This window comes from Camelus bactrianus, chromosome 32 (genome assembly GCF_048773025.1).
Source record: "Camelus bactrianus isolate YW-2024 breed Bactrian camel chromosome 32, ASM4877302v1, whole genome shotgun sequence".
In the NCBI taxonomy this organism is placed as follows: Eukaryota; Metazoa; Chordata; class Mammalia; order Artiodactyla; family Camelidae; genus Camelus; species Camelus bactrianus.
In genome coordinates this window covers 3,223,390-3,248,204 of record NC_133570.1, presented here as the reverse complement: position 1 = coordinate 3,248,204, position 24,815 = coordinate 3,223,390, and the positions used below count along the sequence as shown (strand labels likewise).

The window sequence follows — 24,815 nt, the reverse complement described above, 5'->3', positions numbered from 1 at the left end:
GTTCTTGCTTTATTATCCAGTCTGCCACTCTGTGTCTTTTGACTGGAGCATTTAGTCCATTAACATTTACAGTAATTAATGATAGATGTGTGTTTATTGCCATTTTGAACTTATCTTTGCAGTTGAATTGGTATATCCTCTTTGTTCCTTTCTTCTTCCTTTTGTGGTTTGGTAATTTTCCTTTGTATTATCATGGATTTTATTTAATTTTTGTGACTCCTTTGTAAATTTTTGGCTTGTGGTTACCCTTTTTTGTAAATCTATCAACCCATTACTGTAACTGTTTTTATTAAACTGATAGTAACATGATCTCAAACCCATCCTACTGTTAAAAAAATTTAAAAATGAAAGAAAAAAAATTCTATATTTCCCTGCCTCCCTCTCCCACTCTCAGTGATTTGTATGTCTTCTTTTATAATTTCATGTTTACTTTATTTGTAATTCATGAGTTATCACCTTTCCAGTTGTGTGTTTCTCATTTCTATAGCATCCTGCTGCTTTTCTATTTAGAATAGCCCTTTCAATATTTCTTTTAGCATGGGTTTAGTGTTGCTAAACTCCTGCAGCTTTTTTTTGTCTATGAAACTCTTTATTTCTCCTTCTATCCTCAAGGATAGCCTTGCTGGATAAAGGATCCTAGGCTGCATCTTTTTTTCATTCAGGGCTTTGAATATATCTTGCCACTCCCTTCTGGCCTGTAGTGTTTGTGTAGAGAAATCAGCTGAGAGCCTTATGGGGGTTCCCTTGTAACTTACTCTTTGCTTTTCTCTTGCTGCCTTTAGAATCATTTCTTTATCCTTGACTCTGGCCATCTTGATTATGATGTGTCTTGGTGTGGGTCTATTTGGGTTCTTCCTGTTTGGGACCCTCTGAGCTTCCTGTACTTGGATATCTGATTCCTTCTTTAAGTTTGGGAAGTTTTCAGTCATGATTTCTTCAAAAACCTTTTCAATCCCCTTTGATCTTTCTTCTCCTTCTGGGACCCCTATTATGCGAAGATTGGGACGCTTTATATTATCCCATAGGTCCCTTATGCTATTTTCATTATTTTTTATTTGCTTATCTTGTAGTTCTTCTGAATGGGTGCTTTCTATTGCCCTTTCTTCTAGATCTCTAATTCGTTCCTCTGCATTATCTAGTTGGCTTTGCACAGCTATTAAATCATTCCTCATCTCTGTCAATGAGTTTACCCATTCTACTTGGCTCTTCTTTATAGCTTCAATTTCACTTTTGACATATTTTATATCTGTAAACACTATCTCTTTTAATTCCTTCAGCAATTCGATCACTCCTTTTTTGAAATCTTGATCTAGTAGGCTATCGATGTCTATTTCGTTGATCTTTCTTTCAGGGGATTTCTCTTGTTCTTTTAATTGGGAAAGGTTTTTCTGCTTCTTCATCTTGCTCATACCTCTCTGGCACTGTGGTTTATGGAGTGTCAGTTGTTTATTTTGGTCCTTAAGGAGTTTATCTATCTAATGCCTATTTAGGAATAGAACTTAGGAAAAAAAGAAAAAAAAATGAGAGAGAAAGAATTTTAAAAGAAGGGAGAAAGAGGGTTTGAAAACAGTGTATAATGAATAATAGAAGAGTGAGTTGAAGCAGAGTATTAATCGGGTTGAGACGTCCTTTTAAAACCTTTACAAAAAAAAGGGGGGGGGGATGAATAGATGTATTTGAAACCTGTGTCTAATCAATAGAAGGACATCAAAACCCAAGAGAAATAGAAATGAATTAAGAAGTAAAGATTAAGAGAGTAATAGAAAATAGAACAGGTAAAAACAGATTTTAAAAAAAGGGGGGGGGTTGTCGGTGTTCTCCTGGAGCCTGTGTGCTTTTAATGTGAAGTCTTTCTGTCTTCGTCCTGTTTTGGAAGCTCAGCTTGCTGTTTTCAGAGGCCCTCCGTTGGCGCCCTCTTCTGTGCTGCTCCCAGCACCTGTCGGCAAGCAGAGCGCGCCTCCTCCTAACACTGGGTCAGGTGCAGCTCTCTGCTGTGGGCGGGCGGGTCGCTGCCCCTCCGGATGCCGCAGTCAGATGTTGCAGACTGGCCGGGTAGGAGGGCGGGTCGTGCCCCCTCCCAGCACCTCGGTCAGGGGCTGTGTTCCTGCCCGAAAGGCGGGGGGCCGCTCTCGCTCTACCTGCGTCGCCGCCGGTAGCTCCGCTGCTCTGTGCGGCTGCGCGCTCCGCCCTGGTCGGCGCTCCGCGGGTGGGCTCGGGGAAGACCGAGGGACAGCCCTGTCCCTGCTCCGAGCCAGAACCCAGCTCCTTGTTTGTCTTTGTGGAGCAAGTTCTCTGAGGGACCAGGATGGAAGGATCCTGTCTGCCCCGGGCTGCAGGCCAGTCTCAGTCTGGCCTTTGAGGCTGCTGAGCCCTTCGGTGCGGATGCAGGTTTCGCCCCCGCCCCCGCCCCCGCCCCCGCCCGAGTGCTCAGCGCGGAGGATATGGCGGCTGTGCCTGAGCCCCGCCTCTCTTCCCCCGAAAACTTTCCGCGGGTTTTCAGAGATGGGGGTGCGCACCCTTCCCCCGAGAGCACATCAACCTTGCTGTTTTATGGAGGGCCCAGGTTGTTCTGCCCTGTGCACCCACAGCCACGGCGCGCAGCCCCTTGTAGTCCCCCAGGGTTGCCTCCGTGCAGCCGCCCCCGTCCTCCGCCCGGCTTGGGCAGCCTGGCCCTGCCCGCCGCTGCCGGCCCGCGTCTCAGGCTGGGTGTCGGGGGGACGCTCTGTGCCCGTTTAACATAGTTCTGTCAGACAAGGGCTGCTCTGTACAGATCCGAGCCTCGGAGGCTCCCCCTCTGTCCCGCTGGCCTCTCAGTTGGAGAGGGGAGACCCAGCGAGCGAGCGCCAGTCCTCCTTTGCTGCTCCCTCCCCGCGGGACCCGTCCCGCGCTGCTTTGCCTTTTGTGCTTTCTTTTTTCTTTTTCTCCTACCAGATTTTTGGCGTCTTTATCTTTTGAAGAGGGCGATGTTCTGTCGGAGTTCCACAGGTGCTCTGGTCGGCTGAGTGGGTCTGTAGATGTGGGTCTTGGTGTATTTGTGGGAGAGGGTGACCTGCGAGCGTCCTTCTACTCCGCCATCTTCTCCCGGAAGCCCCTGTGGTAGTGTTTAATGGATACAAACATGTCAAAGTTTTTCAAACTGCATGCTGTCGATATATAGAGTTTATTATATGTGAATTACAAATCAATAATGCTGTAAAAAAGGCAATTTCGAAGGATAATATAGCATCATTTAAATAGGAGGAAATAAATTAGTCTATGTGAAATCACATGTAATTAGGTAACCAAATTGCTTCTCTGCCATGCGAAAGTGACAAAATTAAAAGTATTGCTTTCCTTAAGCAATTCACTTAGAACCCTACCAGAGTCAAATTTTTGAGTCTGCACTTTGCTTAAAGGAAAACAAAATAAGGATTAATCATGCAATTTTTAGCTTAAGGTTGAGCCGATGAGTTTAATTTCCCAATTTATTTTTTTGGGAAACATGATTTGCATATATAAATACATATGCGGTTGTATTTTTAATATTGCCTTTAGTGTTATTTATACAGAGATAACAAGAGATGCGTTATTCACTTCTAACGCACCCGGCAGTCCCTGGGTGGCACCAGCTCTGGTGTCTGGTGGTACCCGTGTTAGACTCGGGGTGGGGAGGATTTATGGTAGGAAAGTCTCATTACTGGCTTTGTGTGGATTCTGTTAATCTGGAGTTTTTCTGTGAAACAAAAATGATTTAGGTTTACTTTGACAACATCAGTACAGACGTTTAATCACTATTATCTTACCACGATGTTGTAAATTGGGGGCAGTACATACATAGAGGCAAACCACGTTTACCCGACTTATATTCATAGCAGACATCACTAGTCGATCATGACTCTCTGACCCGGCTCTGCTCTCTGAATCCCTCTCATCACGTGAAAACAAACACCACCTACAGGGGAGTGTGCATGGCAGCCGAGACCAGTTTGCTATTTCACCTCTAGAGAATTCTGCAGGCGTCAACTGCTCTGCTCTTGTGCAGCCTGGGGTAAGATGTGTAACAGCTGCCAAATATTAGGACACTTGTTAAGTGTGACAATGGCGATGCATTTCCCATTACGTAAATGCCTATTTTCATACAAACGTTCATTAGAGAAAATTGGGAAGACAGCCCACAATTACAGAGTAAAGTCATTATTGTACAGAATCCCTCCACCAAGATAAAAACATCAGTGTTATCTTTAAGTGATCTTTTTGAGATTGTATATATGATGTAATATCATATATTATATAATATCATATATTATATCATATATCATAGCATATATCATATATATTATATCAGATATCATATATCATATATAATATAATATCATATATATTATATCATATATTATATCATATATTATATCATATATTATATCATATATATCATGTATTTATATCATATATATATAATTTCTGGAGATCTCCTTTGGGTTTTTCTCTCCATATCTCTACTGAAACTCACACTTTCCACACAGAAGCTCAGGAGGACAGGAGACTTTCAGTGCGTGGATGTTGGGGAAAGGCAACAGAACCAGTTTGCACTGGCTGCTGCTTCTGCTTGGATCAAATCAGACTCCCCGTGTGTGCAGAGATGGGGGACAGACAGTGGCGTGAGTTTTGGAGTCAGGGCAGGACTTACATCCTAGCTCTGGCAGAAAGAGCGTCTGCTGTCTCAGACGACTCGAGGGCCAGGTGTCTCAGCCAGCTCTCCGATCCTTAGACACAGACTCAGAGAAGGAATGAAGGCGACCCTGGGCGGGCTGGGGTGGATTTCCTGCCGTCCTGGATGACTCGGGGCTCAGGAGAGGAATGAAGGTGAAACGTAGAACAAAAATGATGATTTGGGGGGAAATTCTCCCAAACCTGAATTTGTAAACTAAGATCCAAACCCACCATCCAAGTGGGATCCTGAAATAGCATCCATGACCTTGAAAAGAAACAAACAAACAAAAAAACCCATAAAACCAACAAAAATAAAACTGAAGTATCATTGACTTAATGTGGTTTATTTCTTGATTTTTTGTTTTTAAATTAATTTTTATGCTTTTATTCTTTTTAATTTTACTGATGTGCTTTTATGGTCCTTCTTTTCTTGAGTATCTGAAATAAGCCCCACCCACCCACTGCTGGGTTACTGGCACCTCGAGCTCTGGGAGAAATGGGAGAGCTGATTATTTGTTAGCAGGAGGTAAAATGTGACTGTCAACAAAATAAAAAAGAACCTCCACGTGGAACCAAATCCTTCCTTTCATGGCCGCCTTTCTTTATGTCTCCTGGGTCATTTCGTAGGAACCTCGTTGATTGCCTTCAGCCCCAAGGCTCCCAACACCTTCCTGTAAAACATACTCCAAGGCAGGGGTTAAGTGAAGGCGGTATGACTGCGTTTTTTTTATTATTGCTATGATTGTTGCTTCCATAAAGGCAGCCTAAGTACCCCGTTTGTTACAATTATAGTCTAGTAATAAAGGAGCATCCTAAGTGAAGCAAACACTATCGCCTGTCTAAGCTCAGATGGAATTTTATGTTAGAAATTAGCATCACCAGCCTTTATCCCGAATTGAGCTGTAAAAGAGCCAGACATTCAAGGACCAAATCCCGGCATTTATCACTGCACACTACTTTGTTCTTTTTTCTGAAAAAACAAACAAACAAATGTTTCTAACGCCTGTAATAAGGCTCCAAATTCCCAGTTTTATACAAATGGTCCTCTCAAAAGTTATTGCAGGTGAGAACTTACCAGCCAAATTCAGTGGTTCAGTGTCTCTACAATAATCAAAGTTTTCTAGACACGATTACTCGCGTCTTCGCACGCCAGCATGACGGGGATTCGAGTGTGCAAGCCTGTGGCTGTGAACGGAGAGAACCAAGAATAGAATATATTCCTTTGACTCTAAACTGCCCCCTGTTTTCATAGTAATTTAGTGACACCTTTTCAGGAATAGATACATACCCTCCTGTAATGAAAACAGTATTAACCTTCTATCCAGTAGCATATCTCCATCCCTGAAAAGCTGCTGCTGCTTCAGTGACGTGTTAATTTTCTGACACCTTTTCTGCACCTGAGAATCCTGCAGGTGACCCCAGATTGAGTTTCAAAGATGGACCAGACACCGGTGATTGGACTCAACCATCCGCCCACCCCTGGATGCTCCATTTCGTCTGCATTTCAAAGAGGACGATTCAGAGGCCGGGACACATTAATTAACTTTTTCAAAATCAAACATCTGGTGGACCGTGGAGACAAAGGCATCGAGGAGCTTGGAGAACGACACCTGGTCTAATTTCTGTGACTCGTCATTTTACACCTGAGATCCACGTGCGACCTTTGTCCCTGGCCCTCGTGTCCTGAGAAAACTCTTACAGGTGCAGAACCAGCAAGCCCCCGAAGTCTGGGACTCTGCGGAAGTGACCCCCGTGTGATGCACAGTCTACGTTCCCCACCCCCCCAACCAGGGTCTTTTCTATAATTCGCCATGTAACTAATTATTTGAAAACCAGCAAGTGCTCCTCAAAGCCTCGAGGGAAGTAAACAAACCGTAATAATGGATTTATTAGTTTAATGAGTTAATTCTCTCGCACGTTCCATCGGGCAGCTAGGAAGCCAAATGAAGCTAATTATGTGGGGTTGACAAATAAAAGGTCAAGATGGTCAATTAATTAAAAGGCCCCGAGGACGAGCAACTGGGGGTTTCCTTCATCTCGGAGGAGGAGGGAACAGGTGGGAGGCTCAGCCTCTTTCGCAGCCTGGCACCAGGGAGCTGCTGTGGGTGTTTTTTTTTAGCATTTTATATGTGTGTGTGTGTGTATATATATATATATATATGTAGAGAGAGAGGGAGATTGATATATATTGGTTGCGTGATTGATTGATTGAAGTAGAGTCGGTTCACGATGTTGTGCTCATTTGTGGTGCACACATAGCGGTTCAGTTATACATAAATACATATTGGGGTTAGCAGATAATACACTGCTGTATGTAAAACAGATAAACAGCAAGCCCTACTCTACAGCACAGGGAGCTAGATTCAATACCTCGGAGTATCCTATAATGGAAAAGAATACGAAAAGGAATGTATATACGGATCAGTGTTTTAAGGAAAATGCTCTTCCTGTGTTCTGTCTACTCACAGAATCCTCTGTTCTGTTTCTAAGACTTCTGATCACCAAATGTTGACACTGAGCAGGACCCTGCGGGGCCTTTCCGAGGAACAGACCCCACCCCAGGTCCCCGGAAGGCCCCAGAAGGTCCTGCTCGGTTGCAGAATGGTTCAGTCACGCGGAGTCCTTTGCTCCGTTGCCCTCAATCAGTCGCTTAGTCACTAAGCTTCACTAACTTCGACAGACTAAGGCCCTTTCCTTCCCGGCATGTCTAAAGGGATCACACAGTGCTTCGGAATAGGGAAGCCAACAGTATGTGTGTGCGTGTTACTTAAAGGAACAAATTAAATGGCTGGAATTCATCAGTGAGCAATGTTGTTAGTATCCATTGGGAGAAAAAAATCTTACCCACGCTGAGCAAAACTCCTCTTTCCTTAATACACATCGCTGCGTGTTTCAAACTGGTGACATCAATTAAACCCAGGGTTCTCTCTGAACTAATGCTGGGGTGTCTTCATCCTTTCGGTTTCCATCCAGATCGAAAGTCTCAGCCTCCCTTGATTAGTGGCAGTGGGTCAGCTGACTTGCACAAAACTCACGGTCCCTTCTAATGAGCTGCTCCAAACGTATTCTGCTTGGGTTTTTCAACCCGGTCACAGGAAGGAAGATGAGAATTGCTTTCAAGCAGCCACTTTAGAAAGGCCAGGACTTAAACAAAGTGACGCCTTGATACCCTCCTTTGTTCCGTGCTGGAGGTGGGAATGGTCGGTTCGTGGAGACTGTCCGATTTTACTAACACTTCTCTTCTCTCTGATGCTTCAGAGATTCTGGGGCAGGGCCGGTGGGGAGGGGACTGGAGAGGAGGTTCTCCCAATGTCTCTCTCTCCTTCTTTCTTTCTGCAGGGGAGCAAAATTTACCACCCCCAAAATGTCTCTTTGGCTTGTGGATTATTTTGAGCTGAAAACTATCAAAACCCAAAAGACTCAGGAAGACCTTTGACCTTCCCCCTAGCTGCCTAAAAGAGTGCAGACAGGGACCTACTCTAAACAGGGAGATATCTTAATAGATAATTACAGTATGAACTCAGTGTGTAGATGGGAGGGAACCTGCAAAACCTGTTTATGAAAGTTCCTCTCTGTGTCCCATGTGAGTTATAATGCTGCGCTTGCTGTAAGTCATTAAAATGTGGGTGCGGGGCGATTTGTTGTACAGCAAAACCTCGCTTGTCCTGACTAACAGAATGGATGAACATGCAGAAGAATGGCTGTCATTCTGCCACGGCTAACACTTCGTCCTGTGTGTTTATAGAGCTGTTTCCTCTCCTCTAACTGTGCATTCCGTGGATGAAGAATGTCTCAGCTGTATCAGGAAACAAAGGATGCTGTGGCCACTGCAGCCCTCTCCCCCTTCTCCGACTAAGCACCCCGAGGGGATTCAGGATGGAGGAAACAGAATACTGGCCGTAGATAGTTAAGGTGCAGATCAAAGGAATGATTTGAACAAGTCCAGAGTCTTGCATCTTCCCATACATAGGAAGCCCTAAATTCATTGACGTTAACTTGAGATGTCTTTCTTCTTTCATAAACAGTAATCTTTAGATAATCTGACTACTTGGGGGTTTTGTTTTGTTTTTGTTTATGTTTTTCAAAATGTCCTACATCTCCTGGCTCCTCCCTTACCTCTTCAGAGCCGTCCCTCAGAGTCATCTGAGAGGCTGCCTCTCAAGCTCAAGTTCTCTGCAAGGCCACTGAATAAAACGTAATTCTCAGCCTTTAGGTTGTGCATTTTTTTTCAGTCCACGACTTTATATACATACGTACATGTTCCACATCTATGCATATACACGTATGTCCATGAACGTGTATACGTGTGTATTTGTGTATTTACGTGTCTCGGATACACACATGCTGAGAGGGAGTTATGGATGTAACTGTAGGCGCAGCTGGACCACAGGTAGGAGGGCAGATGTGCAGACAGTTATGTAGGCAGATGTAGATGTCTTGTTCAATCCAGGTCCATCCACACACCTCACACCTACTGGCCCTCAACAAGTTCTTATAAAACAAACGCACGAGCGCTAGACTTCTAAGTTTGGAGAGCTGCTTATGTATTCATGAGTGTGAGCCCACTCCAGGGAAGGGAAAATATCTCTGTCTTTCTTTCCTGGCACATGGCCTGCTGACCCTGGAAACTTATTTGTGTTTGATGAATATTTATGAAAACTGCCACTTTAATTAAAATATAAAAGCCGCCAGCTAAATTAATTGGGCTGAAGCAAAAAAAAACCCACTTGCACTCTAGAAGATAACAAGTGAGGGGCAGCGGTTGACTTTGCTCAGAGCCACGGAAAAGAATTCAGGAGTTAAGAGCTGGGGAAGGGACACAGCGCAGAAGCATCTCTGAAGCAGCGGACTTGGAAAGTCTGCATAGGGACTCGCTGGCCTGAGTCTCCAGGGAATAGGGCTGGGTTCAAGCGGACATCCTGACAGGTCCCCTCTAAGTAGGCCACTATGTCGCCCAAAGGCCAGCGGCCACATCCTGAGGGCACACAGAGCACCTCCTCTGTTTTCACTCGATTCCCCACAAACCTGCAGGACACATGACCAGACCCCACAGTATTCAGTCATTGTGATCTCAGCACAGACCACATTTACCACCAACTGACCTCTCCAAACACCTGCTGCTGACGGGGAACAGGCGCAAGTATTCAGTAAGGACTGATGAGAAGGCGATGTGAGGGGCGGGGCACCGTTTTTCTCCAACCCCTTATGGTCGCTATGTTGATTTTCTTAAACTGTATTTTCTCACCAGGTTGCTTGGCCAGATCTCCTTCCATAAAGTTGCACGAAGCCCCTTGGTCCTGGGTGCTTAGGAGAGGACACCTGTCGCACAGAGCGTCCTGGATTTTCCCTCCTGGATCACAGCGCTGAGAAGGTAAAGTGACTTCGGGGTCCGCCTGATTTTCTGTCCAAATTTGCATCTCAAGATGGCGCGTTGGGTCAGTCCGCACCCTGCTGACCCGGGGAAAGCAAATCCATCCTCATTCCAGCCACCCCTCCGGGCCCCCCTTCCTGCGGCATTTCAGCAGGTGGGGGCGCTGGGCGGGGATGGGGCACTGAGACCTGTGTCAAGGACACCCTGGGTTTGCTCGCGGGGGCAGCACCATTGGAAAGGTCTCGTCTCTCATTTCAGTGAAGAAGAGCCTTTTGTAATGTGGCTCAGTTCTACTTTATTGAGTTTGAGGCTGCGTGTTCATAGAAAATTCATCCTTTTGTTGTAGTCTCTGAGGAGAATTAGAAGGCACGAAACCAAACGAGTGAATCATCACAATATTTTTAATTAAATATTACCAGGTGAAGACACTTGAGAAGATTTCCATTATTTAGAGACACAGACAGGCAAAGATTTCAATTATGTCTGACCGTATCTACTACTTTCAACATTGAAAAAGTGCCACGGAATAAAAAATGGAATGCACCCTACTGATGCGATTTTGAGAATAATTCATTCGCTTTTCATTCACTTGACTGTAATTGGTAGAAATTTAATGTGGGCAGTCAATTAGAAGCTTTTAAAGACTAAAACTTACGGGTAAGAAATCCTACCCGTGGTGGGTAAGTGTAGTTATTTCAGTCATCAGAGGAGAAAAGTAGTCTAAAGAAAATTAACGTTCAAAAATCAGTTGCATTTCTTTACACTAACGATAAATCAACAGAAGAAAGTAAAGAAACAATCCCCTTTAAAATAGCACCCAAAGTAATAAAATATCTGGGAATAAATCTAACCAAGGAGGTGAAAGAATTATACACAGAAAACTATAAACCATGGATGAAGGAAATTAAAGAAGACTTTAAAAAATGGAAAGATATCCCATGCTCTTGGATTGGAAGAATCAATATTGTTAAAATGGTCACACTGCCCAAGGCAATCTACAGATTTAATGCAATCCCTATCCAATTACCCAGGACATATTTCACAGAACTAGAACAAATCATAATAAAATTCATATGGAACCATCAAAGACCTAGAATTGCCAAAGCATTACTGAAGAGAAAGAAAGAGGCTGGAGGAATAACTCTCCCAGACTTCAGGCAATACTGTAGAGCTACAGTCATCAAGACAGCATGGTATTGGTACCAAAACAGACATACAGACCAATGGAACAGAATAGAGAGCCCAGAAATGAACCCACAAACTTTTGGTCAACTCATCTTTGACAAAGGAGGCAAGAATATACATTGGAATAAAGACAGTCTCTTCAGCAAATGGTGTTGGGAAAACTGGACAGCAGCATGTAAAACAATGAAGCTAGAACACTCCCTTACACCATATACAAAAATCAACTCAAAATGGATTAAAGACTTAAACATGAGACAAGATACAATAAACCTCCTAGAGGAAAACATAGGCAAAACATTATCTGACATACATCTCAAAAATTTTCTCCTAGAAGAAGTAAAAGCAAGAATAAACAAATGGGACCTAATGAAACTTACAAGCTTCTGCACAGCAAAGGAAACCAGAAATAAAACAAGAAGACAACCTACGGAATGGGAGAAAATTTTTGCAAGTGAAACCGACAAAGGCTTGATCTCCAGAATATATAAGCAGCTCATACGACTCAATAAGAAAAAAATAAACAACCCAATCCAAAAATGGGCAGAAGACCTAAACAAGCAATTCTCCAAGGAAGACATACAAATGATCAAAAAGCACATGAAAAAATGCTCAATATCACTAATTATCAGAGAAATGCAAATCAAAACTACAATGAGGTATCACCTCACACCAGTCAGAATGGCCGTCATTCAAAAATCCACAAATGACAAACGCTGGAGAGGCTGTGGAGAAAGGGGAACCCTCCTACACTGCTGGTGGGAATGCAGTTTGGTGCAGCCACTATGGAAAACAGTGTGGAGATTCCTCAAAAGACTAGGAATAGACTTACCATATGACCCAGGAATCCCACTCCTGGGCTTGTATCCAGATGGATCTACTTCAGGATGACACCTGCACCCCAATGTTCATAGCAGCACTATTTACAATAGCCAAAACATGGAAACAGCCTAAATGTCCATCAACAGGTGACTGGATAAAGAAGAAGTGGTATATTTATACAATGGAATAGTACTCAGCCATAAAAACTGACAACATAATGCCATTTGCAGCAACATGGATGCTCCTGGAGAATGTCATTCTAAGTGAAGGAAGCCAGAAAGAGAAAGAAAAATACCATATGAGATCGCTCATATGTGGAATCTAAAAAACAAAAACAAACAAACAAAAACAAAGCGTAAATAAAGGACAGAAATAGACTCACAGACAGAGAATACAGACTTGTGGTTACCAGGGGGGTGGAGGGTGGGAAGGGATAGACTGGGATTTCAAAATTGTAGAATAGACTACACTGTATAGCACAGGGAAATATACACAAAATGTTATGATAACTCACAGAGAAAAAAATGTGACAATGAGTGTGTATATGTCCATGAATAACTGAAAAATTGTGCTGAACACTGGAATTTGACACAACATTGTAAAATGATTATAAATCAATAAAAAATGTTAAAAAAAAAAAAAAAGACAACAAGACAGATGAGAAGGGACAACCACACCCACACCACGCCCTATTCAGACTCGCCAAAAAGTGGAAACAGCCCCAATGTCCATCAAGCGATGAATGGATAAGCAAAATGTCAGATGTCCCTCCAGGGGAATGTTATCTGGTGCTAAAAAGAAGTGTGGTACTGACCCCTGCAACAGCATAGAAGGACCTTACAACATCCCGGGACGTGAAAGAAGCCAGTCACGAAAGACCGCAGCCTGTATTATCCTGTTTACACAAAATGTCGAGGTTAGGCAGATCGCTAGCGGTAGAAAGTCGATTTATGTTTGCAGGGAACCAGAGGGACTCAGGGGGGACTCAGGAGGGACTGACAATGGGTATGAGATTTTCATTGGGGGGCTGAATATATTCTAAAAGTAGATTGTGGTCTTGGTTGCACAACTTCAAAAATATACTAAGAAACACTGAATTGTGTCCTTTAATTGGGTGAGTTGCATGGTGTATGCAGTCCGTCTCAATAAATCCGTTTACTTAAAAATGAAATGGAAGGTCATGGAATCACCACCCCCCAAAACACCACATGTAAATTTAGAAAAACTCATTTACCCTATTTTTTTTTTAGTAAAAAACAAATCAATTATATCTCTCTATTCATCTTCCAAAAGTAAAGCCTTGCTTGCTAGTGTATTTGGTTCTATGTGTATTTAAGTTTCTCCCTCTCTGTATATATATGTGGAAATATTTTATATATTTAATTTTTTAAGTTTAAAAACATATATTATATATATACATATATAGTATATGTAAATTGTATGGGTTTTTTTTCCTCTTGGCAAGGATGCCCTTAATGAAAAACTATCAGGAAATAGATGTCAGTGGGGTCCTTCTGGACCAACAGACTAGAGGGTGCTATGTCTTGCCTTTTGTTGTCAGCATTGCAATGGACACCTTATTCAGGGATTGGAAATACAGATGTCTACAGATATGAATGCCACCGCGTCTCTAAACGATCTGTTTCTCGGAGCTCCTGAAAATAACCCGACCATTTAAAAGCCCTTCAAGGGTTAAGAGCAAATGGATTCTGAACTTACAACCAAATTAAAATAATTTATTAATAATAGTGATAACAGCGTACTTACACAGCACTTAACATAAACCATAAGCAGTGGTATAAATACCTATTGCATTCTCAAAATAAACTCTATTAGCTTGATTCTATTATTATGTCTACTTAAGTGGAGATAATTTGCTTTAAATTAATTTTTGAAAATTAGAAGTATTAAATGTAATTGCCCTATTAGCTTAACAGAAAGATGTAAAAATATAATCCATTGTTTCTTTTAACTCAGTTAATTTGGGATTATATCAGTTGGGGTTTTTTCCATCACATTTTCTTTTAGGGCACATCTGATAAATACAGGCTTGAGCACACAGATGTTGGTTTTTTTAAAATCATTTAAAACCAACGGCTTATCTGCTCATTCAGTCTAATCAGAATGTGTGTTTGCATCTCCAGTTGGAATTTTCCATCGCCTACTCTTTGCTCTTAAGATCATTTATCTACTGTGTCTAGTAAACAGACTAATAAAAACCTTTAATTCTTTTTCTCTCTACTGATCTTAGCTGCCCTTTCCTCCATCAGTATTCATTCTGTGTGCACTCTGAGCCTGATGTCCCAGGTACATGACACTGGAGGGTCACATTACTTCTCAAAGGATTATTGAGATGATGATGGTGGTGATGATGGTGATGATGATGGTGTGATGGTGATGATGATGGTGGTGATGATGGTGATGATGATGGAGGTGATGATGATGGTGGTGATGGTGGTGGTGATGATGGTGGTGATGGTGGTGGTGGTGATGGTGGTGATGATGATAGTGGTGATGGTGGTGGTGATGTTGGTGGTGATGGTGATGATGGTGATTATAGTGACATCCTTGCACTCCATGCATGACACAAGTGCTCACAAATGCTCAGTTTCTCTCCTCAGTCTGTTTTTGCCTATAACATCTATTGCTGGGCACCAGGACGATGACTGTGCAATTTTAGGTCAACTTAAACTCTCACGACAACCCTATGAGCTAACTTCTAATCTTACCCTATTTCACAGGTGTAGACACTGAGGCACAGGGTAATTTTCCCAAGGTCATAAGGATACTGGATTGAGAAATCAGAATTTAAAACTGGCAGGGACTGTCTCCAAAGCCCAAGCTTTTAACCACTAAGTTTTTTTCCTTCCCTGTAACTCACACGAGTGATGCTGTGGCTGAGCTTCTCGGCTGCAAGTTCCCTTCGACCTTCCTGGAAGAGCACTTCTCGCGCTGCAGAGATGGGAAACATTAGTGAGTGTGCGATTTCCCAGCTTCCCTCGGGGTTGGCGTCGGCATATAACCCAACATGGTTCCTGGCTGTCAGCCCCTCAGCCCCTTGGAATTTCCTGAGTAGTAAGAGCAATGGGAGCATCTCTTGTTATAATATTTGGTTTTTCTCCTCGGTTCCTGAAATCCCTTCCGTGCCGTAAATGTGAACTGGCTCTTATTATTCATAATAAGCCCCTTTCAGTATCTACGGGGTTTATGTCACTGAGGTGACTTTCGAAATCCCTTGAAGATGGGGGCTGGTTGCCAAGGAAACCAAACACGAAGAGAGGGTTGGCACTTTCAGTCCCACCCCCTGACGTCCTGGGAAGGGGGCGGGGCTGGAGGTTGACTCAATCACCAATGCCCAATGATTTATTCACTCATACCTGCGTAATGAACCCTCTGTAAGAACCCAAAGGCATAGGGTTTGAAGAGCTTCCAGGTTGGGGAACCAGAATTTGTCCGCATACCACCATGCCGGGTCCCAAAACTCCACAAGGACAGAAGCTCCTTTGTTTTGGACCTCGCCCTGCGTATCTCTGTCTCTGGCTGTTGACTCCTAGCCTTTAATATCCTTTGTAATAAACCAGGAATCCAGTGAGCAGACTGAGTTCTGTGAGCCGTCCTGGCAGATGAGTTGCACCCAAGGGGTAGGGGTAGGATCCCCTGCCTTATAGACAGGTGACCTGGACTTGCAATGGTGCCTGAGGTGCGCTGGGGGTGTCTTGTAGGACTGAGCCCTTCCTGTGGCGCCATCTCCGGGTCAACAGCGTCAGAACTGAGCTGAACTGTGAGACACCCAGCTGGCGCGTAAGCATTGGGTTGGGTGTGTGGGGAAGGCCTCCGCGCACTGGAGCTGGTCGTCAGTGATGCTCTCTGCATAATCCTCCTGTCCTCTCCTCTGTCCAGTCCTGAAGCCCCTCACGCTTAACAGTCCAGGGGTCTAGTCCTAACCCTGACGGTCCCTCTACGCCCTGTGAGCACCGTATCATGTTTTTATCAACCCATCTTCAAATTTTCAAAATTTGTACCAGAGATTTCTTGCTTGGGGTGTCAGTTTTCTGCTCACCTCTCTTTGACCACAACAGGGACATAGATGTTCAACTGCAAACCACAGCAACACTCCTGTGAAAGTCAAGTGCAAGTTCTTTCCACCCTGTGCTAAGTGCTCTAAAGCCTTTGTTACGTATCAGTCAGCTCTATAAAGGTGTGAGATTTGCATCTGAATCCTTTCAGAGCTCTGAATCAAAGCAATGTGCATTTTACAATCTTTTAAATCACCCTGGACGTTGGCAAAAATCATGATTGTTCCAGCTCTAAACGGCTTCTCTGTAAATGGTTGGAACAAAACATAGTCGTACCACAGAATAAAATCAAAGTGCACATAATCCGGGGCGTTTGAGGCCATTTCTGTGGCAAGATGCAGGGAACAGCGTCAAATATCTCCTCTCGCAAGTCTGCACCGAAAACCTTGTTTGACTGAAAGCACGATTTCGTCTCCTCGCGTGCTCAGTCTTTTTTTTTCCGGTTGCTGAATTCGGCCATGTTTCCTATATGAATCCTCGCCCTAAATATTATGTGATCTGCAGACAAATCATTGATTTTTAATTATGTAAATGATCGCTAACACTTTCTGCACATTTCTTCCTCCATCTGCTCCCAAACTGGGTTCTTACCCCTTTGGAGTGGCCGCCCCTCTCTCCCCCCTCTTCTTCTCCAAGTCTGTGGAATCACACCTTTTGTCCTTTGCGTTAGCCCTTAAACGCGTTGGTCTTACCTTCTTGCGGTTTAGGGGGAGCTCTCACTTTGGGTGGAGCTGGATGAGTGGTACCACGAAAAAGGTCACGGGCCCCCATCCCTTCCCCGCCACGCACAGGCGGTGCGACCCGGTGCCGATGGTCCCGCTGCTGTGGGGCTTGGTGTCCGCATGTATAAAATGGGGCGTGGTGACTCATTGGTAGGGCTGTTGTGAAGATCAGTTAAAACAAATTCCAGTTGTACGTGGAAGACACACACATTTATTCCGCTGGAGGAAGGGAGGCATGGACAGAGAGTGGACGTATCAACACGGTTCTATCAGAGGAAGGAAGGCAGAGGGATGCCTGGGGTGTGGGCGCAGGGAGGAAATCGGTGCGTGCAGAGGGCAGCCAGCTAGAGCTCGTCTGCTCTAGACTCTCAGGAAAGGTCTGGAAGGAGAGGTGCCGGCCCCTTGAGAGGAAGCGTGGAGCTAATGAGGAAGTGGGTTGGACGGTGAGGACCCGCATCCCTTCTGCTGTCCTCGTTACCTGGGAGCCTGCCCTCTGCCCCGGGGGAGGTGATGGGAGACGGACAGGGGAGCCTGGCTCGGGTGAGCTGGTCCCTGCCGCACGGGCTGGAGGGGCTTGGATGAAACAAGACATGAGCAAGCCTCCCGCAGATGGACTGGGAGGGTGAGAGGGCCTCTCTGCTCAAGACTGGCAGATGGGGCGGGATGTCCCTCCTTCGCCCACGAGCGCAGCTGTGTTGAGAGGCAGCTGGACTTGGAGACGAGCTGCCAGCGGAGGGCCTGGACTTGAATCTGCACTTCGCGGCTGCGAGACCCCAGGCCAGCCATTCAGCGTGTCTGCACCTCAGCTTCCTGGTCTGTAAACTGGCAGAACCCTCGTGCCAACTGCACAGGACTGTGGCGAGGGTGACAGGAGGCGATGGAGGGCGGAGGGCTTTAGAGCAGGGCTGCACAGAGGAGGTCCTGCTGAAGTGTCTGCAGCAAATCATCATGTTGTTTTCCAGGACACACACCGACACACACACACACTCCTCTAGAAATGTGTTTTCCATTTATATTTTCCTGATCATGACCTAAATTTTCTTGGCATTTCCCACGATGCCCCTAAATGGTCCTTAGATATTTTTCTGAGACTCCCCAAATCATTTCCTGATTTAAGTGGAAACAATGTGCACGTATGAATCGTAAGATTCCGCTTCTGTTCCTCCCATTCAGACTGTGAACGCTCCTCAGCTCAGCGCTCCCCCTTGACATTTGCAACTCGGAAGATTTAAGCATCGTCTGCAGACTTAAACGTTTCATTAAAAAAAAAAAAGATCTCTCTCCTCCAGACAATTTTAAATATTAAGTAATGCTAATCCAGAAGCAGATCGGACAGTGATTCATTACCCAGAGGTATTCTTTTTGCTTCCTGCTAAAAAAAAAAAACAATAATTATTTCCTGCTGACAAAATACTGTTTCTGATCCCAAGATCTCGAATGCGATGAGCATGTCTGGGTGTCAAACGTTGTCAGAGTGTTCTTGAATAAAAGCTAAATTAATGAGCTCATTTAACTCTATATTTTCTACCTGCTCTTGTCTGGAATAAATGGGCAATTTGCATGTGATATTTAATAAAAGCCAGTGTCCCCTTGTTGGTGTCTTGTCGTGAGTGGTACCATCTCAGCGTAACGAGTAGGGGCAGCTGGGTACATAGTTCATGGGCTCTCGCTGGGTTGAGGCGATCGGTAACCAGGGGGCAGAGGCACCCGAGACCCCCTTGATCAGTGTTTCTCTGGGGATGGAATCTCTTTGGAGGACGCATTTCTGCCTGGCTGTAATTTCAGCCCTGCTTCCCCTGATGTCCAGAAGCTGTAAATCATTCCAAGCCGCTGTACATCTATTTACAGGAACTGAGTGTCAACAGTGTGTAAGATGCTATTAGAGACTTTAAATGACCTCATTAAATCATGGAGGAAGCCTTAATCAGCGGCCCTCCTCCCCAGTTTACAGTTGAGGGTGTGATGATTCAGGACACCGAGGCTGGTTTTAGAGTCACACGTTAAGCCTCAGAGCTGGGATTGGAACCCAAGTCGATCTCATGATGAGGTCTTCACTCTCCCTCCACATCACTGTCATCACCTGATTCCTGCAGAAGTCGTGGGTCTCAGTGACGCTGTAAAATCCGCAAGATGCATCCACCTGCCAGCGGACTTCAGAGTTATTTCCATGTCTTGGCTACAGGCAAACACATGCAGTGGAATATTATTCAGCCTGGAAAAGGGAAATCTCACCATTTGTGACAACATGGATGGACCTGCGAGGCATTATGTTATGTGAAATAAGCTTTGTGGGGATTTTTTTCTAAATAAATGCCTTTGCCAAAATACAGTTTTATTTTGAAAGTCATTTGAAAGACAGTGGGTAAGGGAGGACACCTAAGATTGAACGGCTGTATAAATCAGACTCGTGGTCTTTCTAACCGATGGTCTTCATTGTGCCCCAAAGTTGCTTTCTTTAGCAATTCCTATTTGCAGATTCCTGGAGAAGGGATCTTTTCCCAGAAGCCATCTGCATTTTTATTTGTAGGGTAGAGCTTTATTTCCAAAAAAACAGTGTGCTACTTGGTGATGGGTAATTTTTTTTTAAATGTCAAGGGAGATCTAATTTGTTCATTCAAGTGAAGTGGGCTCCACCAGGGGCGAAGAGGAAAGGTTCTCTAGGATTTGCTTATCATTTGGCTGCAAACAGAAATCCACACGTGGAAACGGCCCCAGCACCTCCATCACAGCGCTCTCAAAGCCTCCTGGCTTCATTGGGCCAAACTGGGGCTGATTATTCACAAAGCAAAGTTGGCTTCCATGCTGGGGAGGAGCAAAGAAATTGCAGCTGCTGCCAGAGGAGGAGGCGTTGTCTGTGAGAAATCAGGACCCTTGGCTGCTCCCGTTCACAGCTAGGAAATCAGCCTCAGCGCTTGCCTTTGCTGATGTCCTGGCCGCGAGGCACGCCAGCGCGGAGCAGGGGAGCGGGCACACCTGCGGCCTCTCCCGGCCAGCGCACCCGGAGAGCGCCCGGCCAAGGGCATGGCGCGGACCTCCCTGAGGCGGGCAGCCCTTGGCTTGGCTTTCTCTGTAATTTTGGACGGTGTCCGCTTGTTTTACAGAATGATGGGGTTTGGCGTAATAAAGTCGGCTTGTATCAGTGACATGTGATTAAAAAGTGACAACTCTGAAACATACATCCCATAAACGGAATCCACCTACCCCTGGAGTTTGTCTGTTTTGTTTTTCCTGATCCCTGGTTCCAGCTCAGAGGTGTGAAGAAATACCAGTGCCTGGGACCCACCCCCGGAAGCACAGACTCAAGTTTTCCCGAACGAGACCCAGCCGTCCGGACCGTGAAACCACCACCGCCTAAGGCACAGAAGCCTTCCCGGGTGGGCCGAAGGCGCGGGCAGGGGTGAGACCCACAGGCCGGCTGCGGGGCCGCTTGCCCTGCGAGAGTCTTTGCGTGGATTAGCGTCTATGTCAGGGCAGTCTCAGGTCCCAGCGGGATGCGGAGGATTTCCCCCATGACAAAGTGTGCTGACAACGGCAGAAATCCTTAGGAAGGAAGGAAACAAACAAGCCTCCAGGTACTGGGTGCAGGTGTCGTCTGTCACTGACCAGCCAGCGTCCCACCTGGGCTGTGCTGCGTGGCCTCAGTTGTGCGTGCTCTCCTGTCCTTCACGCCTGGGAGCTGGGGGCTTGTGTACCGTCGGTGCTAAGGAATGGTTTCCAGGCACGGCCGCGGCCCGGGAGGGTGAGCTGTGACGCGGGGCTGAGTTTAACCAGGGGAAACATAAGATGCTTCGTGGGAAGGGCTGCCGTCCCCGTCGTGCACATGCCGCTGCCTCAGTCTGACGACCTCGCACAGGGATGCGGGGCAGAAATGGAGGTTGTGTTACCGTCTTTGAGATAAAATGATGAGTCATAGACTTTTAAATACCCACGTAGTGACGTTGGGGACTTGTCAAGTCTGCAAATGCCTCTAAGTTATGCATTTGGCTTCACGGCAGCTGGGTGCCTGAAGGCAAGAGTTCACCCTTTCTTTTTTTTTTAATTGAAGGATAGTTGGTTTACAAGATGATGTTAGTTTTAGGGTGTACAGCAAAGTGATTCAGTTACACGCGTGCGCGCGCGCGCGTGTGTGTGTATGTGTGTGTGTGTGTGTATGTTCTTTTTCAGATTCTTTTCCATTATGGGTTATATTGTACACAGTTCCCTGTGCTCTACAGAGGGACCTTGTAGTTTATTCATTTTTATAGACAGTAGTGTGTATCTGCTAATCCCAAACTCCTAGCTTTCCCTTCCCCACCACTTCTTTCCCCTTTGGAAACTGCAGTGTGTTTCTGGTTTGGAAATAAGTTCATTTGTGTCCTTTTTCTCTAGGTTCTACATATAAGAGGTATCATATGGTATTTTTTTCCGTCTGACGTACCTCACTTCACATGATCAGCTCTAGGTCCATCCATGTCGCTGCAAATGTCAGGATTTCATTCTGTCTAATGACTGAGTAGTGTTCCATCGTGTGTGTATGTATCACATCTGCTTTGTCCAGTCGTCTGTCAGTGGATGTTTAGGTGGCTTCCCTGTCTTGGCTCCTGCAAACAGCGCTGCTGTGAACATTGGGGTGCGTGAGTCCTTTCGAGCTACAGTTTTCTCCGGATACATGCCCAGGAGTGGGGTTGCTAGATCATAGGGTAAGCCTATTTTTAGTTTTTCAAGGAACCTCCATACTGTTCTCCACAGTGGCTGCACCCGTTTACATTCCCACCAGCAGTGCAGGAGGGCTCCCTGTTCTCCACAGCCTCTCCAGCATTTATTATTTGCAGACTTTTTAATGACGGCCATTCTGACAGGTGTGAGGTGATACCTCACTGTGGTTTTGACCTGCATTTCTCTGATGGTTAGCGATGTTGAGCATCTTTTCACGTGCCTGTTGGCCACCGGGATGTCTTCTTTGGAGAGATTCTATTTAGGTCTTCTGCCCACTCGTTTTTGTTTCTTTTTTATATTAAGCTGTATGAGTTATGTGTGTATTCTGGAAATTAATCCCTTGTCAGCCTCATCATTTGCGAATAAGAGTCCACTCTTCTTGCTCACTAAGCGTCTACTTAGAGTCGCTCGTGACTTTATAGAGTCCGAGTTGTTAGTGACCGACAATCCAGATTTACCTGGAAATGAAAGCTTTCCCAGGTTGCAGGCTTTCCAGTGCGAAGACCATGCCATTTACAGTCAAATCAGGATGGTTGGTGACCCTAACCCTGCAAATCATTTTCTTTAATAGGTAACCCCGCAAATGCACGTGAACCCTAAGTGTGTGCTCGCTGCCCCCGAACCTGTGAGTTGAAACTCTAAGACAGTTGTCTGTGGCAGCTTGCCCCCAAGCATTCTAGATTTGTCCAAATGATGCCAAAACACCTCGCTCCCTCTGCTCTGCACTTTTTCATGGTGGATCCTTTCATTTACTCTTTTAAGATCCTACTCAGAGCCAAAGAACCTATTCCATGTGTTTTAAAAACTGGCAAGAGGTGGGTGGTGTGGAGTCCATAGATGGCGTGCAGAGGCTGGCCCCAGAAAGTCTGGATGGACACCCTGCAGAAATATTCTCTGCAACTTCGCTAAGACCGATGAAGAGACACCTTTAGCTAGAAGTGTTAGCCTTTGGTTCCTTGTCCGGCACCTCTGAGCATCTGTGCATGAAGCAAACCTCATAAGAAAGCCATTAGGACTAAGTCGATCAACACTGCATCCATTATTCATCCATGATACCCACTGAAGTGAAGGATCTATCATTCTGACGGCTTAGTAGCGAGGGAGGGAGAACAACCAGGACCATTCTGGTGGGGTCTCGCGGCCGGGCTGGGCGACCTGCAGGTAGTCCTTACAAGGCGGGGAACGGGTCAGGGCTAGTTTGGGACGGGTGGGCACAGGAACGGCCAGGTCTTGCAGAGAGCCTTGACGGGAGAAAACGGTAAATCACGGAAAGCGGGCTGTTTTTGGTTTGTTTGCAGCTTTATTCCGACTCAGGTATTCCTTGGAGCGAGAAGACAAACCGTGTGTGCTTGCTTGCTCCGAGTAGAAAATGTGCCGAGCCTTGTTTAATGCACAAACAGGACGGTATCCTGGTTTTCGTTCTCAGATATTTTAATATTGATTTTGCGGGCTGTCATAGACCTCCTGTTTTGTTTTGTTTTTTTTTTTTTCCTCTGGCAGATTCTCTCTCTTGAGAAATATTAAGCCCCATCTTGGTGGGACCATTAACGTAGATAATGACGCCCGCCCCTGCAGGTGGGGAGGCTGATCTGGCTGAGCAAGTCAGACTCGGCCCGGAATTTGATTTGGAAGCAATATCCAAGGACGAAAAATGGCGGTGGGAGATTTTTCCAGTTGTTGAAGATTAACCGTTCATTCCTGCCACCTGCCTCCCCTGAAATGACCTTGTGCGTGGTGATTTTTGAGACTTTCCCTTCACACACTCTCCTATCATTTCAAATTTGTTCTTTTTTTTTTTTTTTTTTTGGAGTTGTCTCAGGGAGCCAGAATTTATCCCTGTTGGATTTAACGCCCCCCCCCAAAAAAAAGATGATTTGATGCATCTAACAATTATTTACAAAAATATTACTTTCTGCCCAGCCTGTACCTGGTCCCAATCCGTCACGCCAGTGAGTGAATGCCTCAGAAAACCAAGCTGGAGAATGATTTACCTAAACCATCTAAGCAACTTCCTTTCCCAGAGGCGGGAGAGAAGCTTCTTTTCATTCGGAAATATTTTTCTTTTCTGTTTTGTTTTCTTTGTTCAGCCCCCGGATTAAATGCCTGCCACGTGCCAGGCACTGCTTTAGGGACTGAGAATGCAGTCAACAGAACCCCTGCCGCCTTCATGGAGTGAGTGGTCCAGGGGCTGCAGACGGTGAACAGGGGGACATCGGACATGTCAAATAGCAATGGGAGGTAAAGAGAGAGAGAGAGAGTGGGATAAAGGTCGCCGGGCAGTGAGGCGGAGGGCCGCTGAGCTCCCAGCTTGGGCCAAGGATGACGTCGTGGAAGGGTGACTCTGAACAATGCTTTGGAGGTTGTGAAGGAGCCACCAGGCCCTCGGGGGTCAAGGCAGAGAGGACGGTGTGCCGAACAGCCCCGGGGCAAGGGCGTGACTGGCACGTTTGAGGGGCAGCAAGGCCAACGTGACTGGTAAGGGCTGAATTCAGAGAGGGGACACGCAGGTCTTCCAGCCCTGCCTGTCTGTGTAAGGACTTTGTCTTTTACTTGCAGCAAAATGCAGCCACTGCATGACATGGTGGATTTCCATTTAAAAAACCCCATTCATCTGGCTGCTGTATTATTAAAAGGCTGAAGCAGGGGCAAGGATTTTTAAAGAAAGGGAACTGCATACGAGACTGTATCATAAGCCAGGTGAGGGAGCGTGGTGGTGAGGACAGGAGGCGATAAGCGGCTGGAGGTGTCCAGAAGTTGTTAGGTTTGGAGTATGTTTTTGCAGAAAGACCCAGCAGGATTTGCTCCTGGGTTGGATGTGAAGTGGGAGAAACAGAGAGACGTCGAGGATGAGCCTGAGGTCTCTGCCCTGAGTCACAAGAAAGATGAAGACATTTGCTGGCATGGGGGGAATCAGTGTTGGGGTGGTTCAGTGCGGGGGGAAAGCTAGAACTCAGCTTGGACATGAAGTGCGAGACGTCTGCTCGCATCCAAGACCAAGATGTTCAGTAAACAGCTGGGTATGGAGTATGGAGTGCGCGGTCGAGACGTTAGCTGGGAATAAAAGAATCCGCTGGCAGCCAAAATAGGTGATTTGAAGCCCTGGTCCAAGGGTGGAGATCTGGGGCATCTCGATATGTCAGGGAACGTGAGATGCAGAAAACAAGACTAGGAAACTGAGAAGTGGGCAGTGAGTTAGAATCAAAGTGACTGATGCCCTTGAAACCACGCGATGGAGGTTTCTCAAGAAGGAGGAGCCAC

At 45.6% G+C, this 24,815-nt stretch overlaps 1 long non-coding RNA gene across 2 annotated transcripts in view; it reads left to right on the top strand.

Moving 5' to 3' along the window:
* LOC123614927 (uncharacterized) overlaps positions 1–24,815 on the top strand; it is a 135,238-nt gene that overhangs the window by 96,093 nt on the left and 14,330 nt on the right. For both annotated transcript variants that reach the window (XR_012503581.1, XR_012503580.1), the window contains one exon: positions 9,938–10,060. This is a non-coding gene — a long non-coding RNA (uncharacterized LOC123614927). The remainder of the gene's footprint in view (positions 1–9,937; positions 10,061–24,815) is intronic.